This window comes from Micrasema longulum, unplaced genomic scaffold (genome assembly GCF_059751315.1).
Source record: "Micrasema longulum isolate JH-2025_06_02 unplaced genomic scaffold, ASM5975131v1 h1tg000112l, whole genome shotgun sequence".
NCBI lineage: Eukaryota > Metazoa > Arthropoda > Insecta > Trichoptera > Brachycentridae > Micrasema > Micrasema longulum.
Genome location: NW_028277318.1, coordinates 779,444 through 798,039, shown reverse-complemented (window position 1 = coordinate 798,039; position 18,596 = coordinate 779,444). Strand labels below are relative to the sequence as shown.

At 28.6% G+C, this 18,596-nt stretch overlaps 1 protein-coding gene across 1 annotated transcript in view; it reads left to right on the top strand.

Annotated features, from left to right (window-relative positions):
- Positions 1-2,099: 2,099 nt before the first annotated feature.
- LOC148284541 (uncharacterized) overlaps positions 2,100-18,596 on the top strand; it is a 230,953-nt gene continuing 214,456 nt past the window's right edge. The window contains exon 1 of the mRNA XM_088238696.1: positions 2,100-3,183. The gene's annotated coding sequence lies outside the window, so the exon portion shown is untranslated. The remainder of the gene's footprint in view (positions 3,184-18,596) is intronic.

Genomic DNA, 18,596 nt, shown 5'->3' with positions numbered 1-18,596 from the left:
CTGTTACATGAACGTAAGGATAGTTATCATACGGCTTTAGGTTCGAGTCTAGAAATCAGGAATTATTTCAGTGAACCTTTGGAAAACGGTTTTTACGTTGACTTAGCTAGGAATTGAACCTGAGATCTCCAGCGTGGTTGGCAAATTCATCAACCACTGTAATAGGTGGCGAATATGTACACTCGATTTCCTAATTCATCTTTTTTGTCTTTTAGAACACCTATAAATAATACGACTTAAAAAAGAAAAAGAAGAATTATTGAATACCTAATTTACAGAAGTAAATTCAATTTTCTGTAGACGAAAAAACAGAAGAATATTTAGAAGCACAACATGTTTTAAAAGATGGAGTTAACTATTTAAAAGTGTATAATTTTAATGTTATTTCCGACGTAAATTTCTTCGCAAAAAAATCGCAAATTTTTATTGTTAAACTTAATAATCACATCATCAATATATATGTTCCTACACCGGGAAAAGAGATAATCAGTGATATGGAAAATTATATGTTAAATTTTTTTTCTTAAAAGTTAGTGCATTAAATTGTACGGCGATGTTTCTGGAAAAAATATGAAAAAAATTCTGAACTTTGGAATTCGGGTTTCGTTCAACCGCGCATTCATGTCGATTCACGCTTGAATTTTTACTTCGCCATATATTTCAGTTATTTTTCCATAAAAGTGCATTCTTTTTTGTTAAATTATTTTTTTTTCAATTCATTATATTTTAATAACTATTTAATTAATATTCAAAGATCCGAAATATTTAGTACCACAGTAGTATAACATTAACAAATATTAATTTCAATTGAAAGTTAATCTGATATTCTCCGCAAGGATCGAATTACATAAATAAGGTTTCTCGGAGGAATTTATTTATGTGCTGATTTATATTCGAAGCCATATTTGTGATCTTAAAATAATAATGTTGTTTGATGAGAACGATTTTTTTTAAATCTTTTACACGAAAATAAATAGATATAATAATTAAAACACAGATAATGTTTTTTTAAATATAATTGCTAATTTTTTTAATTGGGCGTTTTTATATTTAACTTTCATTTATTCCTTTGATATCAAAAATACACTTTCGAAATCTTAGCGATAGATAATGGAAAAATTTTTACACTTGCCGGTCTTAATAAAAGTAAGGGTATACATATGTTTAAGTAAAATACACGAAAAATTTGGATAATTGTTCAATATTTCTGCTCATATTATACAACTAAACTCCGCAATCAATTTGCCAAAACATATGTATGGAGTATATTGATGTACGGTTGTGAGACATGGTGCCTTACCAAAAAATATAAAAATAGATTAGAGGCCAGCGAGATGTGGTGCTACAGAGAAATATTAGGAATTTGCTGGAGAGACCGTATCACTAATGACAAGGTTTTCAACAGAATCGAACAAGATAAGCACCCTATCAAAACTATCTCAGAGAAGCGAGCCTGATTGATTGGCCACATTATGCGCCATGAGGGTCTCCTGCACAACATCATAGAAGAAAAGGCTGGGGGGACAAATTATAGAGGGTGCCTCCGACGGGAATATTTGGAGCAAGTGTGCGAAGATTTAAACTGCGCCTCATATGTCGAACTGAAGAGATGCAGGAGCATAGAAAGCAATGGAGGACGAGATGCAGGACTTTGCTGCAAATCAATCCCCAGGATTGAGACTGCGAAGATATCATACATAAATTATTTTTATTTACATTATAAGAAACATTTAAAGACCCAAAATGGACCAGTGCTAATTTTTATTTTTTTTCAAATAACGTGTTGCTGTCCCTGTAATTTACTATTTGTAGTAAAAGAAAAAAATACGAAATGACGCGAAATATCTCTTATAAATGTGAGCGTCTGCAATTTTAGCTGGATGGCAGTTCAGTTTTGATACAGGAGTAAGTAGTTGCGCGGTATAACGAGTTACACAGCGCAGCGTGCGCGACCTTTCCCTCCGACGTCCGTTCTCCCGCGCGGCCGCGCGTCGAATGTCGCGATATCGATTTCATTGAATCATCGCGAGAGAGGGACAGAGGCCGCCAGACAGGGATGCTGTGCGGACCACGCCGCTCTAGTTAACCTCAGTCAGTCTTCCGGGGGTCTCTCTATCGGATAGATGGAATTGGTCCAGTAGGTGTATTGCCGCGATAACGGCCACTCTCACTAGATCGGACTTAGCGGTGGCGGCGCTTTTCCGTTAGGAGCGCCTGATAACGCTTTCAGACCGGTGCGCGACTTGCAAGGGGGGTGACGCGTCCTCCGCGTCGATCGCACAAGAAAACTCACGAGACTTTTTCGGGACACTTTACTTTGTTACGCTCCCCGTATAAAAAAAAAACTACAAGTGATATGAAAAGTGCTAAATAATTCATTTTTTGTGATTTTTGTGGATATTAATACAAAAGTGATGAATTTTTTACAAAAAATCTTAGAGTGACCATTTTTACGAACATTAACAATTGAGTGTGATTAATTAACATTATTTCAATGTTGGTGTTAAGGTATACAATACGCTCCATTTTTACAAGAAAAAATATTCTACGGACGAAAGATACATTTTGTGATAAATTATTCAAAATATACCATTAAATAATAGTTAAAATATTTATAAATAGAAAAAATAGGTGTCTTAAATTTTTATTGAATATCTATTTATAAATTTGTTACCCTAAAGTGTTCTCCTAGTATAAAATAGTTATTTAATAGTGCGTTATACTGAAACAACAATATTTTAGTATCAAGATTGTTTCCGGCGGATATTTGCTTCAATTTGGTATAGCGGTAAATCGAATAAAACACGTATCAATCTTAAAACATCGATTAATCAATTGGTTTTTAATTCCGCGTGAGGTGATGCAATAAGTGACAGATCTGTAAACTAAAACGCGTAGTTTTTTCTAAGTTAAGACACAGTTATCAACCAGAGCTCTATTGTTCCGAGTTAAAACAATGCCTTACAATTGAGTGTGTGAACACTTTTGATTTTATTTATCGTGGATATATTACACAAGTATAATTATTATTCAGTGAGTGGAAGGAAAAAGCATCCCTGACTCGTGATCCAGTTACTAAAGCGTGTTGCGCAAGGCGTCCTGTTATATTTACAAATATCCTGTTTCCCGTGCCACGCATCCTGTCACGTCACGGGAATCTAACGGTTGTTCCTGTTAACATAGGTCAGTGTTTCCCATGATACTAAATGCTTTATTGTAGAACTTATAAATTAACATTCTTAAAACGTAAATATATTTGTTTTCATTATTCATTTTAACGAGTACGTATTATCATTTGTAAAGATGTAAAAAAAGTCATCTAAGGAAAGGCGCTTAAATTTCATTGAAAGTTATTTGTTTTTTTTTTCGTATGTGCTCTGGATATCAACGCGCGGCAAAAATGAAACCGAAACAACAAAACTAATATGTGAGTTTTTAGATAACAAACTAAAAACAGTGTTATATAAATGAGTCCTGTGGATGAAAATAACACAAATATTGCAGATTTTAAATGTAGTTTTTTAAACCAGAAATATATTTTATACCGTTTTGGTATTTCAAATTAATAGACAAAAAAGCGTTTTCCAGCAAAGTGTTAAGACCAGATGAATTTTTGTTGTAAATTATTACACAATGTTTTTTTTCTCTGTCATAGGTACTTTTAAATTGATTGAACAGTTAATTATGGTAAACAATAGAACATTTAAAAATAAAGTTGCTTGTTTAATAAATTTATTTTAAAACACTAAGAATATTCCTACTCTTTAGATAACCCTTTTTAGGGGAATGTAGAAATCCAGGCAATTTCAGTGCCTACGACTTTTTTCATTTTTATGTTTAAAGAATAGATTGTCAAAAAAATTTAAAAGTGTATCTGTGCGTTCTTTGATATAAACGTAAGTTTTCTTACAAATTTTATGAAACTAAAATATTTTAAATAGCTTGTTTTACAATGATTTGTTACCTAAAAAACGAATCAATATATTGAAATAATAAAAAATATCAATTATTTTTGCAGTGATTTTAGAAAATGCAACGTTGAACGCTTTGACAAAGATAAAATGTGTCTATTGATTCGTCGCTTTTACAGTTTTGTTAAAATTATTTTTTATATGAAAAACGTTTTTACAGTGTCTGAGCTATAAACACGATCGCTCAAAGGGGGCATTGTCCATTTTGATACAAGTTAGCTACGGTTCCTCTTGTCATTGTCAATAGAAAAAGAAATCCGTATCGTTTATAAGAAAGTACCCGCTAACATCCCGGAACTACACTAAAGTACTGAATGGCGAGCTGTAATGGACACCATTTTGTTTGAAAATAAAGATTCGAAGTAATTAGGTCGTGGATAATTCATTTCGCACACTTTACGTAACAATTCACGAAGATCTATAAACAGTCGCCCTATAACTTTAAAACTTTCGTACATGGATACGCGCAAAATTTCAAATACTAGAACCTTATTTTAATTCAATTCTTTTTTTTATAAAATTAAACGGAAAAACGGCAGTAAATCGAATAAATCTTAGATGAAATGAATCATTTTGCTTTGAATACATCGACTGCATTTATTTGTTCCAAAGTAAATTTGACAAAAATGAATGTTATAACCTGATGTAGTATATTTAAACAATTTTTTCATGTTTTTATATAAAATTAAACGGAAAAATGGCAGTAAATTGAATAAATTTTAGATTAAATTAATCATTTTGCTTTGAATACTTCCACTAAATTTCTTTGTTTCAAAGTAAAAATGACAAAAATAAATATTTTAACTTGATGTGGTATGTTGAAACTATTTTTTTATGTAATGATTATATAAATAATATTTGAATGTATATGGTTTCCATTTTTCTATGTGTTTGCAAGTTATTCATCATAATCTATCGTACTCAAAATTAGATTTTTAAAATTTTTTTTTTTACATGAGCTCATTTTTTAAATTATTTATTTATTTTTTTATTTATTTAGCATTTCACAGTTTTAAAATGTACATAGTTTATTTGTTTCAGGTCCCGACTAGCTAGGAAATTCCTGTGTTTAGGAAGGACCTTATTTTATTCATGTGTTTTTTTATTATTTTTTATTTCATTAAATGATGCTTAATAAATTCAAAGAATAATAATAACATTATTAAAAATCAATATAAATTTAAATTAGAAAACATGCAAGTAATAATAATAAAAATTGAATCATAAAAATAGATTAGAAAATATGCCATTAATAGTAAATAAATGAGACACAATTATTATAAATTATAAAACATACCGATAATAATAAAAATTGAACCACAAATACACATTATAATATATAAAATGAGTAATTAAGAAATTAAACAAAAATATAAATTGGAAAACATACCGATAATAATAAAAATTGAAGAACAAAAATAAATTACAGAATATACCATTTATAATTTTTTTTTAAAAATAAGATACGGTTAAAATACTAGTTTTAAAAAGAAAAAAAAAAAACATATGTAAATGAATAAACATAAAAAGTAAAAATGAAATATACATAAAAACAATAAGAGATTTTTTTCAATTAAAAGCAACACAATTTTTAGTCATGAAAATAATTACAGGAATGAAATGATATGATTTTTTTTTAATGTTTTATTTTGGGTTATTTTTCAATGGTTATGATTTTTAAAATTTTGTAATAAATAAGTTGCATTGTTTGCTGATATATATATAAACAGTGCACGGTGCTAAAATAAAACGTCAAATTTTTTGTTAAAGAGATGTTTATTAGCTTTTATAAAATAATAAAGGTTGGAAAAGAATAGCATTGGACATCTAATTGTTTGTTTGATAATAATTAAAAACAATATTTTGCGTCAATCGAAATCCCTGTAGACAAGAACTGAATTCAACCCCCTTGGGAGCTATTGACATTAATACATTACAAATTCCCAGACTTCAATCGTCAATTCTATATTTTTTCATTCTTTTTGCAATACATTAATTATAAAAAATCTTAAAAACCCTCATTGAAAAATTTGAAGAATGTGCGTGTTATTTATTTCCTTAAAATTACAAAATGTAAAAATACGTGATTTCAAAATAAAAAAGAAAATTAATTGTATTAAATTACTGTGTTTTTTATAATTTGTTGTAGAATGTTTTTTCAGAAAATTTCAATCCTATTTTCTAATTTAAAACTTTATTATAACTCTGAGTAGTTCAGTGTCCACGCGTTTACCTACTAGAGTAACATTTCTGCGGGATAGCGTCGAGTCTAATTGGATTCGTCATTTGATGGTCATTTTATATACCTGAACATCCCACCTCTGGCTCTTGACGCCTTGTGAGGAGTCCATTACGAAGTACTAGGGCCGTCGTACTAGCCATTACAAAGGGCCTGGTGGATAGAGATGTCATTAGTTTACTGCTTCAAGATTTTCCACTGCTTTACGTGGAACAGTAGCCAAGATTTTATCTTTTTATCAGACAGCTCTCTATTTATGAGATTTCTCGCTATGTCGCTACCGTATTTATATGTTACCCGTTACATCAAATTAAAAAAATAAATGAGCATTTAAAATTCACTAAGAGTATCTACTGAATTTAAAAAAATAAAATGATAATGTACAATCTTAATTTGCAATCATTTGAAAATAGTTCATTAAATTTATTTCTTAACACGAAGACCGCATATAAACTCATAAAACGTATGTAAAAATGTAAGCCGTTTATAATTTTGAAATAAATAAGTAGATTTTTTAATATGGCCACATTTTGCAAAGAAAAAGCAATAAGTAAACGATGAAAATGAAGACATAATATTTTCTTGGTATAATGAGTGATGTAAATATGATGAATAGATGTATATAAGTTATTTTTATGCTAGTTCCATTTAAAATAGCCAATCTGGATATGTTTGCAAATATTTGTGTAAGAAAGATATCCAAGGAAGGCAATTAACTTATGTGTTATCATAAAGGGATTATTCAATTATTACAAAATCTATACATTATTAAAAAATATACGATATTTAAACATTTTTTTCCTCTTAAGAATAGGTTTTATCGGGTGCTTAAGACAATAGTTTTAATTAAGAACCAAATAAAAAAATACAGGCATAATATTTTACACGCATAAAATAATAAACATTTATTTTGTTATGATGCTTTGAAGCTACAAAAATATAATACTCGTATTACGGAGAAAAAAAACACCTTAACCAAATAAAATGTTTTAAAATATTTTTATAAAAGTAAAAACACCGAGAAAAAAATATTACAGAATAAATACATACAATTTTAACTAAAATAAAATAAAATTTATCAATAAAGTTAAAATTAAACGTACCAATGAAAAGTAACCTTAAGTAAATTAATGAAATAAAAAAGAATGAAAAAGAAAGGTTCAAAAAATGAGTTGTAAGAAAAATACACATACACATACATTAAAGTTTTACCAAAATATTTCGATTCGGATTCATTTTCAACAAATTTTAAATAATTCACTATAAAAAAAAGAAGAACCTAGTTGTGGAAGAGCGGGATGCAAACCTCGGACGTATGATCCCAGTTTTAATCTATATGAAACAAAATGGTATTTATTATGCACTTGTAACATATCTATTTGATTATACGTCATTGTGTCTAATACATTTACATCGAATAATGGGCAAGAGTGATCGTCATGAAAAAAATAATGTGACGAAAATTGCCGGTTAGTAATTTTAGTTTTAAGGAGAATGTGGCAATTTAGTGGCAGAGACTACAAAAATAATTATAAAAATAATTAAAATAATAATTACTATCGGTTCAGGTGTGCTTCAACAAACGTCAAAAGGTATAGATATTGTAGCTAGAAATATTTAGGTAAATAATAAAATAATGCAAAAAAATATATAAAACTTTTATATATATGTTTTAGTTATTGACTTATACCATTTTTATGATTTGATCAAGGAGAAGTAAAAAAAAAAACATGATTTATTAGTTACCCCTCATTTATAACATCACTTTTTTTTGTACGATGTGATATTACTTCAAAAATAAATAAAAAATCTAATTTGAAAAATTGTTAATCTTTTGAATTCATTTTATGTCATTTGAATAGCAAATGAACTTCTTATACTTCGCATATCTTGTAGCTCTACAATGTGTCTACTATTTACCTTATCTGCGCAACCTTTGTACATTTTAGTTCTTTACAAACTGAAAAATCGATTTTAACAATGCATTGCAATTTCGCTTACGATCACAAAGCCTTTGTCAAAGAAAAATGCAGCCATTAAGTATTCTAGAATCACTTCTTCAAAAACGGGAAACAGTGAAATATTTGTTTTTTGTTTTTATTTAAACAGAAAATAAATTAATATTCGTAAAACACCGTCTTTGCTGTTACAGTTGACGATTTTTAAACAAATAGACTAAGCGTATTTTTGTTTTATTTCAACCCTTTTAGAACTGAAATTATCGTGTAAATCCAAAAAAATTTTTTTATTATGCTTGTACTTATAAGGTAACATAAGGTGAATCAGTTTTTTTTTTTAAATGATCACTTAAAATCAATCGAAATGGTAAAGTTTAGTTATTAAATTAGTTTTTTCGTTACTTGTATTATTTTATTTGATTACAAGACTTAAAAATAATATGTCAAGAAGACGAAAGTGAGCATTTTAGACACCTCTTTATTTTCGATTTCAATCAAGGAATAAAGCTGTCAAAGCAATATTTGTGCAATGTACCTAGATGATGCTTTTGATTATTTCTACTTTTTTTGTAAAATAATGAAGAAGAATACTTTATTGACTAATTTTTCGTACTTTTTTTAATATCCTCTTGTTCTCTTTATTTAAGAAAATTTAGACATAACTTACGTAAACGCACGATACTAACGAAAACATTTTTTTTATTAAAAAAAGAGTTTTTATTCTTACATATTTAACCATCAGTATTTATAATGTTTGTAGACAAAGCTGAAATTTCCTGGAGAGCTATTGGAATTTAAATGAAAAAATTATTCCAGCAGAAGGAAATTTTTTTTTAGAATGAAATAAAGTGACCATATATACCAGTTAATGATAGGTCATTAGACTTGTTAATACCTAGACTTCCATATTCCCTTCTCGAAGATTGTTTCTTTATTCGAACATTTAAATACAATTAATACCAAAAACACGTAAAACTTTTGCTCAGAAAAATGTCTCCTTGTGGCCCCTAGAGTGTTCAATGTCCTGGGTGAACATATAAAGTTCTCCAAAACAAAAGCCATTTTCAGTAAAAGTGTACAAGTTTGGATTTAGTTTAAGGGAAGAGACAATTGCAGAAGACGGCTGCGAGACATTGCATAGATTTATATAAAGAAGTATTAAGCCAGTTGTCCATATGTTAATTAATTAATTTATTTTTTAAATAATTTTTATTTTTAGTTTTTTTCTATAATATGCTTGCTTTCACTTTGTATTGTGTTAAATCCCAACTCAACACCAGGCTGTTGGTCTCATAGTAATAGGGATAAAAAAAAAATTTCTTTGTAATATGTATCTTCATTTGAATAGATAAATAAATAACAAAATAAAAATCATGAGCACTGGCTGTGAAATTGATTATAAATCAGTAAAATTTATTACTCATGTGACATTTTCTGACATTATGTGTTTGTTAAGTCAATTAAAATTAATTTTAGTGAAAAGTATTCAAAACTAGCTTTTAATGTTATTCAGAAGTATGACATTAATTATTTGTAATACGAACAAACTAGCCAGAAGTAAGCTGTTTAAATAAAAAACAAACTTTGATGTGTAATGACGACTACCAACAAAAGCATTATATACTTTATCGTACTTCGAATACTAGTAATTAAGAAATAATTTCGTAGCTTTTTGAATTTCGGATGGGCGTAAATAAAGATTTATTTCGTGTATTTTTTTATAAACGCCGGGCTTGAAGGGTTATATTACATTTGTTAAAGTCCATCTGCAAGAATTTGTTTGTCTAAATAAAACAATACAAAATTCTTTTGTTGGATCAATACATTTTTAGTACGTTATTAGTTGTTATTTTTAATAATAACAACTGCATTAAATAGCTTTATGCATTGTTTGTCTTATTTGTATAGAATTCAACTTATTTACGTACCTTATACTTCATGTGTGGTACGGTAATACCATGCTTAATGATTTTGAAAAATGTATTAGGTGTAAATATAAGTTCTGTCCGTTTTTATGAAAATTAAAAAAATAACGTTAAGAGTAAAACAAAACGGTAAAAGTTTGTCATTCAAAAGAAAACTTTTTGCTTAACTAGAAATTGTTTTCGCTTTTACGTTACACATTTTTTATTTGATTAGCAGCCTTCTGAATGGAAGGTCAAGTAAACGAAATTGAAAATTCTCGACACCTCCTGTTTGCTTTTAATCGAAATAATAAAGCTGCTATGGCTGCTTACGATATTTGTGAAGCGTTCTATGAAGGCACGATGAATGGGCATTTTAAAGGTAATCTCCTCAACAGAATCCCTCCTTTTTCCTATTTCATCCTAATCGTTCCCTATCTTTTTCATCCCTTCTAACGCTTTCATGAACGAACGCAATCATTGTTATTTAATTTCAAAATCTCGTATGTTATTATTTAAATATTATTATTGACCCGTAAATATTTTTATTTTTTCATCTGTTCATTAGTATGTCTACAAAAAAGTATTATGTAGTAGGGAAAAACTTTCATTGGACTCATACACTATATTAGGGTATAAATTGTCTATAAATTTATTATTTTTTTTCCAAATTAATAAAAAGAAAGACAAGTTATTTGTTGTAGATTAATGAAGGAGAAAACGTAATTGATTTATTTGTTGTAATTTCGTTTAAAATGTTCTCTTGGTCTCTACATTTGAAAAAAAAACACATTTGAATATAACTGATGTTAATATAAACATATCATATAGTAAAAAAACAAAAAGTTTACAAACAAAAATGGAGGTGGCAGTATTTTCTCTAACATAGTTAAGGCAACAAAGTTTACAAACGTAATCATTAAAAATCATAAAAAATACTAGTTTTTAAAAAAATATCAAAAACCTTATTTAAATGCGCGATTCAATTCACCCACAAATGGATATAATACACATAAACAAATACAAAAAAAAGGAAATTGACCGATATAATAATAAAAGACTAAAGGAGTGACTAATTAAAACAATTTTTTTGATGAATAATTTTATGTTATTATTATTATGGATAACTTTTATAGCACCATTTCTAAAATAAAATACCTTAAGGTCGCTTAACAAATTGATCTTTTGAACAATAATTTGAAATTTTTAAAACAATTCAAATTGTTTTCACATGCTGTGGATTTATTTAAACGATTATGAGAATAAGTGGGTTTTAAGTTTTTCTGAAATATCACTTCACTCTTACAGTTTTACACTCTTTTTTATAGAGTATTCCATGCCATTAGGCCTGCAACCAAGTGTTGTAGATACTTGATATAATTTAAGGTTTAATTATGGCAGGAGAAATAATTAATTTAACAAAACGACTGTTGAATTGAAATAAAACAATAAACAGAACATATTAATGCAGAAAACAGCCATAGAAAAGTAATTTTGAAGCAGTTTTGTGAAACGAATAAATAATCAAATCTACGCAACAATTGAAATGTTTTTTACTTTGACAAATAATAAATAATGCATACATCAGTTCTGCTTAATACATAATATGAAAAAAGTGAATTATGTATTTGACCAGTTTAAACGATTTTTTAATTCTACCTGACCGCACAACCTGACATGTGCATTTTGCAGTAAACAGTCAGCCCTGGTAAAACTCTGATGTATGTTGTGTCATTACATTTACATTAGGGTACTTAATTGTAAATAATTACTTAAGGCTGTAGTCTGATAAAACAAACGCAAAATTAAGAAATCATACGATTTTGCCATTTTAAAACGAACGTTTTTTGTTAATCGCAATAATTAAAAAATTAAAAATTAAAAAAAAACAATATTTTTTAAAGGTTATGTTAAAAAATATACTGAAAAATTTTATGTAACTAAAATATAATTACTTATCAGCAGATTACGCCATTTCAAATTTAGACTAAACTTAGGTAACTGGTATCTCAATAAAGACTAAGTATTGAAAAATTAATTGTTAAAATAATTTAAAGATAATAAATTGAAGCTTGAAAGTGGCCGAAGTTAAATTTATTTTTTTTTATTTTGAAAAAAATACAAGCATTTTAAATCACATTAATTTTTGTGACATTTTCCTTTATTTCTAATTAAAGTTATGCCTTCGTTATTACTTAAAAAAAAAAAATTATTGAACTATTTTAGTTAAAGAATTGTATTTTTTTTCTTATTTTGAAAAAAGAAGATAATTCTGGTTGTAATATTCAACTTACAAAAATATTTATTTGACTTTTTTATGACCTTCAGACCAACCCTTACCGAAAACGATTAGATTTTTTATTATTGCGTGATTAAAAAAAACATTCGTTTTAAAATGGCAAAATCGAATAATTTCCTAATTTTTCGTTCGTTTTAACGGGCTTTTTTTAATTGATTTTTTTTGATTCAAGATTTCAGTCAAATGAATTTTGGTGCTTCTTTAAAGTCTGACTGACCACACAATCTAAAATGTGCCTTTCACAAAACACAGACAGATCTTATATTGAATGACACCTCATTCAAACATTGAATGTATGAGGTGACATTCCGTATAAATAAATAAAAAACAGGTGTGTAACAATTAATAAATTTATAATACTTTAATGTTGTTAAGATAATAAAATTTCTGAAGGTATTATTTAGCTTCCCATCCTTCATTTGAACGGTAAACTTTTTTTCTGTTGTAAGGGTGTTTTTTGCAAATTAAAAAATGCCGTTTTCGTGATCAACGCTATTTTCAAATGGTGATAATTACAATTTTTTGTATGAAAGCGGCCTGGTTGTTTTTAACAGAACATAGAATTAATTTTACTTCACCCGATAACACAAATATCTTCTTTTTTTTTCATAATTGTGGACTAGCTACTTTCTGCGAAATTAAGTTCAATTGTATATTTTCAAAAGCTTGGTAAACGATAATATTCAATTAACAGTTAAAATGTCCACCTCGTTCACTATAATAATGTATAAGGTAGATACGTGTTATTGGCTTTTCCTTTGGCTATCTTCGAACCGTATCAGACTAACCGTTATTCTAGATCAGCACAGACAGAAAGTGATAAATCTGTATCATCAGTTATTATTGGTAGCGTGAGGTCGACAACCATTAAACTAATGTCTTATCTTATTATTTAAAAAAAAAAATATCTACGTCTCTTTTATTTTATCCTATATTTCACTTTTATTCGAAAGCTGAATTTAAATTCAGCATCCAAAAAAACGTAATATTTATTGTTTTTTACTATATAAAATGACTACTACCATCACGTTATTTCCCTGTAAGGATAAACAAAAAGGATGAACCTCAACACACGGCCATACTGGCATTTATTCCTAGCTTCTTTCATATTCATACATATTGTCATACTAGGATTTTTCAGGAGAGGGTTGTTAGTGATTCGGGTCAACTCGCATGAACAATCATATTTTTTTTAAATAACACCTTTTAATCAACTTGAGGGTAATTTTCTTGTTAATTAATAATACTGTTATATATCTTATAAGCACCCAATTCAAATTATTGAAATTAGAGTGCAATATTTTGATATTTTTTTAAGTCGATTTTTACTGTTTTTTATTGAGATTTTTTCAGGTAATGGATGCATTTCAATACTGATTTTAATTTTTTAAAAACCAACACGCCTTGTTGGGCAAATCGAGTGTTTGAAAAAAATCCTCAATAAGAATAATTTTATTTTTGGCAAAACGTTTTTTTCGGATCGACGGCAGACGGTTGTTGACACACGCTTTTCGATAGGTATAGTATTTCAAACGCACGACCAGCCGTTGTCATTATGACATGGAAAGTGAGTGAACCAGTTAGTGACAACCTGTCGGAGGTGCGTCCGGACGGAGGTAAAAGTGACCACAGCGGCTCGAGAAATCGCTTACAGTGCGCGGAGAGAAAAAACAAGAGCACTTAGGTAGCTACCGTAGTGAAGCATTGTGCGCTCTCGATACATTTCTCGAAACCAGTTCGTCTTTCTGTATTATTAGTAAAATAACTCAAGCCGCATCAGCAATGTTTGAAGTTCGTCCAAATTTTTATAGTTCATAATTTTATCAGAGTTTTGAAAGAATAAAAATTTTGTATAAATTTATAAAAATGTTATAGATAAGAATTCAACCTCCCACGGAGCTGTTAATATTAACATATTGCAACAGATGTACAGAAATTTTTTAAAATGGGAATATAGAAGTCATGATATTTACAAGGCTTAAGACCTGTCACTGGCTGGTTTAAGGGGCCACTATACACACTGTGTAACAATCACCATTCTGGATATTTTAAACACACATATTCTTTAAATTCTTCCATCTGTTGATCTTTGTGAAATTAAAGAGCTTAATTTTTTTTTAATGTGGGTGAATTTAATCTGATTTGATTATTTTACCTACATACTGCGCAACGTCTGAAATGTAAATAGTTAACTAGAAGGTTTAATCGAGTTTTTGTGTACAAAAATTAAAACAATCTGTAGCGACAAAATAACATCTTAATAACTGTCTAGGGAAGAAATCCATCCTTTCAAAAAACATTTGGACATCCTCAAAACATTGTTAAGTTTATCTTGGGTTTGATTCCCGGTTACGTTGACATATATTTTTTTTAAATGAATTATAATCGGGACTATTTCTTAACTCCCTGGACTAGCTTTAAGTTTTAAAAATATATATCAAGTAACTCTGTGATTGCGTACTTATGCACTCCCTTTGCACCATTAGGGGCAAATAAGGGAATCAAATAAAAAGAAATATGCCAAAATTAGATGTTTTTAAATATGATAAAATAACTTGGAACTCCTGTAGAAATGACCATTTTAAAACACAAGGTTCATCCGTTTTTTTCACACTCAAAGTTGTGGTAGAATAATTATTTATTTGTCCTGTATAGTTTAGAAATCAAATCTCCGTTTTTGCCATCAAACTATGGACATGTTAAATACAAAGCTTACTTCTCTTTTTAGCTTTTTACTTAGTATCTACAACGCTCATGTACGTTTATAAAACTTACTAGTTTCATACATAACTGTAATTAAAAAACCTAATAAAAAATCGGTCGTTTGAGTTATGAGTTATTATTAGTTTAATTTATTTGATTTTTTTAATACAATTTTAATAGTGCGATTTACCATGATAAAACATTTAAAAACAAAACAGTCAAAAATCTCTATTAAAATATTTAAAAACAGTTCAAAGCTTGAAAACCTTTTTATAAGTAGAATGTGTTTATGTTAGCAGACTTCAAATGCATATTTTTTAGAACCGGAAATAAATGTTTGAAAAACATTATCATTCTTATTTAAAAACATATTACATTTATCATTCTTTTCACTGATCCATCGGCGCCTTTGAGCAGTAATTTGTTTCCGAGTTGGGTGCCGTGCCGTTTTTTTATCTCTTAAAACGTTTCTGAAAACATTACTGTATCCATTATCAAGTGCAGAATAAAGAAAATGTATCATTTGCTTTGAATCGCTTTAAAGTGACAGTTTTCGGTAAAAAATATTCGACGGCACTATTTTCGTTGTCACTTTTTTACCTGGAAGAAATTGAGTTTTTCAAACCTACATTACTTTAGTAATTTACACGAAAACCGTAAAATTTTAATGACAGTTATTTTTATTTTAAATTTTGATAATCTGTTTTTATTAATAATCAAAATCGGCTCCGTGGTGTAATGATAAGCGTGTTTGCCAACCACGCAAGATGTTTTGGGTTTGATTTCCGACATGGGTGATATGAAATATTTTAATTTTAAAAAATAATTTATTTCTTATGGGCTTTTTCTTTAAAATGTTGTTTGAAATACCAATTTTCATCAATTGTTTATCGGATGAATATTTTTATTATATGAATATTAAGGATCAGTAATATAAATTTGTAATATTTACATATTTTTATTGTTTGAGTCCTTTTTTGGGTGTTTTCATTGGATTCCTTATGTCTTAGAATGTTGTCTTAAATTTATGGACACAGTTATAATACAATATAGTTGAAATCTTTTCGCGTGCTAGCAGATTCAAGACAATTAGAATAAAATATTTGAGATGAAAACAGGAAGCACAACTTGCAAATCTATAATATTTTTTGTGCGTTTAAAACGTAACCAGTCAGCGAAAGCGTTCTTCAAATAAATGAAACAAACATACCACCGAATTGTGTTTAAACAAAGTAATAAAAAAACCAATTCGCTAAATGTCTAATGCGATTTATAACGGCCATCAAAAGTTTTCTAATCCCAAATAACTCAGAACTATTTATTTAAAAATAAAGAAAAGAAGAAAAAATATATCGTTTAGTTCAACGTGTACTTGCAGAGGTGATAATTTCTTTTCGAGTGACGGGCTGTCGGATTTTAACAAATTCTTACTCTGCAAGAAGTTTATGGTCGAATCAATCTTATTTCATCTACTTTCGAAAAGGTGCCGGCTAAAAACATTGAAGCTTAGTAATTTGCCGAAACACCTGATGAATCTTGAAATTAAATTTTTGAACTCCTTAAACCATAAATATTATGTATCTTTTTTGGGTAATACCGTGTATGTTGGATTTGATCCGACGTTTCGGCTACCATTGCAGGAGCCATCTTCAGGGAAAACTGTGTGTTTTATAAAGAAATGTATGTGTTTATGTACTAGTAATTTGTACCGTGTCACAGTCAGCAGTAGGCACATTTCTAGTTTTGTAGGAAAGAATAATTATGTTTATGTACTAGTAATTTGTACTGTGTCGCAGCCGGCAGTAGGCACATATCTATTCGTTTTTGTCATATGTAGTGCTGGGAACCATGCAATGGTAGTCGAAACGTCGGATCAAATCCAACATACACGGTATTACACAAAAAAGATACATAATATTTATAACAGTGACCGTGAAAACCTTCGCACCTATTTTTCCTTAAACCATATTCGTGTTTTTTTAATTAAATCAATTTAGTAATACTAAAATCTATTGTTTCGCAGTAATTTATAATGAAGTTTTAAACAAATTATTGCTCCTATGCCATAATTCCGGTAAATGCATGAACTTCATAACCTTCTCAAAAATATGATGCATTCCAGTTTTGTATTTTTTTTTTTAAGAAGGTAAACATGAACAGAAAAATATAAAAGGAATAATAATGAAACCCACTAAACCGCGAAACCGGCTTGTCAGCTTGTCTTTTAATTTGATGATAAAATGCATGCTGATTGAGTCTATGCAATTTTGGGATTTTATCTTTACTATTTGAGTAACCAACAATCCTACACATCTGTAGTTAATATTAAGAAATATTGCATAGACTCAGAAGCGATAATAGGTTTCCGCTAAGTACATAGCACAAAGTAAGAAACTTAATATAATGCTCGTACAAAGACATCTTTATATATAAAAATTAATGAATGAAAGTTTTTCTTTTATAGACTCGATAACTACTGAACCAATTTACATGCAATTTTTTGGAAAATAATCCAATTTACGTGATTTATGTTTGTAAATAATAAAATCTTTAATATGTTCATCAGAAAAAAAATAAGGAGCGAAAATGTGTTTTTCATCGATCCAGGGTTGTATTTGACTAAAATGGATATTTCAAAAAATTCGAAGTAGGTGGATTTTTGTATTTATTTATTTTTTGTATTTTAACATTTTTTTTTTAAAACTCAAAAAAGACCTTCACAAAAAAAACAATTTTGGTAGTCGTCCTTAAAAAAAACAGAATGGTTTCATTTTTATGGTGCGGAAATCGGGAATACGAGACCATTTTTTTCTATTTTAGCTAGGCATACGTACGGTTACATCTATTCATTATACTTATCTTCCACCGCATGTCCACTCAAAGCTCGTGAGCAAAATAAATACTCATTCTGATTGCGTGTGATGTGTAATACTTTTCATTGCCTGTCGTAGATAAATCTTGTTTTGGATCGGATAAATTGATAAATACCGATTTGCTTTTGACGGACCAAAATATTTTTGCTTGCTTGATTAATTTCGTCAAGCGTTAATTTACGAAGAGATATTTCTTATAAAAGTAAATTTATATAAAGTACAAGAGTCACAACGTCGTTGCCACATTTATATGGAAAAAACACGAGATTTTTTAGAAGTGTAATGTACAAATCGCTAAAAAAAAACATAGAAATATATTCTTTCTCCATAGTAAATATTCAAATTAGTTTGTGAAATTTCTCGATAGAAGTTCATAGTAATTTATAAAATATTGTATTTTTAATGTAAGACAGGTTGACACTTTAATCCACTTAGTATAATAGATCAAAAACCAGTTTTATCATTCTCGCGACGTCGTTAAGTCTTATAACATTTAGGAGGACATTTATTTCATAAAAATAAAATAAATATTACCCTGCTTCAAGTATGATTACTAAGTATATTATCAATACGGGTTTAAAACAAACCACGTCATGGGTAATTGCGTTTATTTTATTCAAGTATACGGGTGGAAGAAGAATACAGTGGC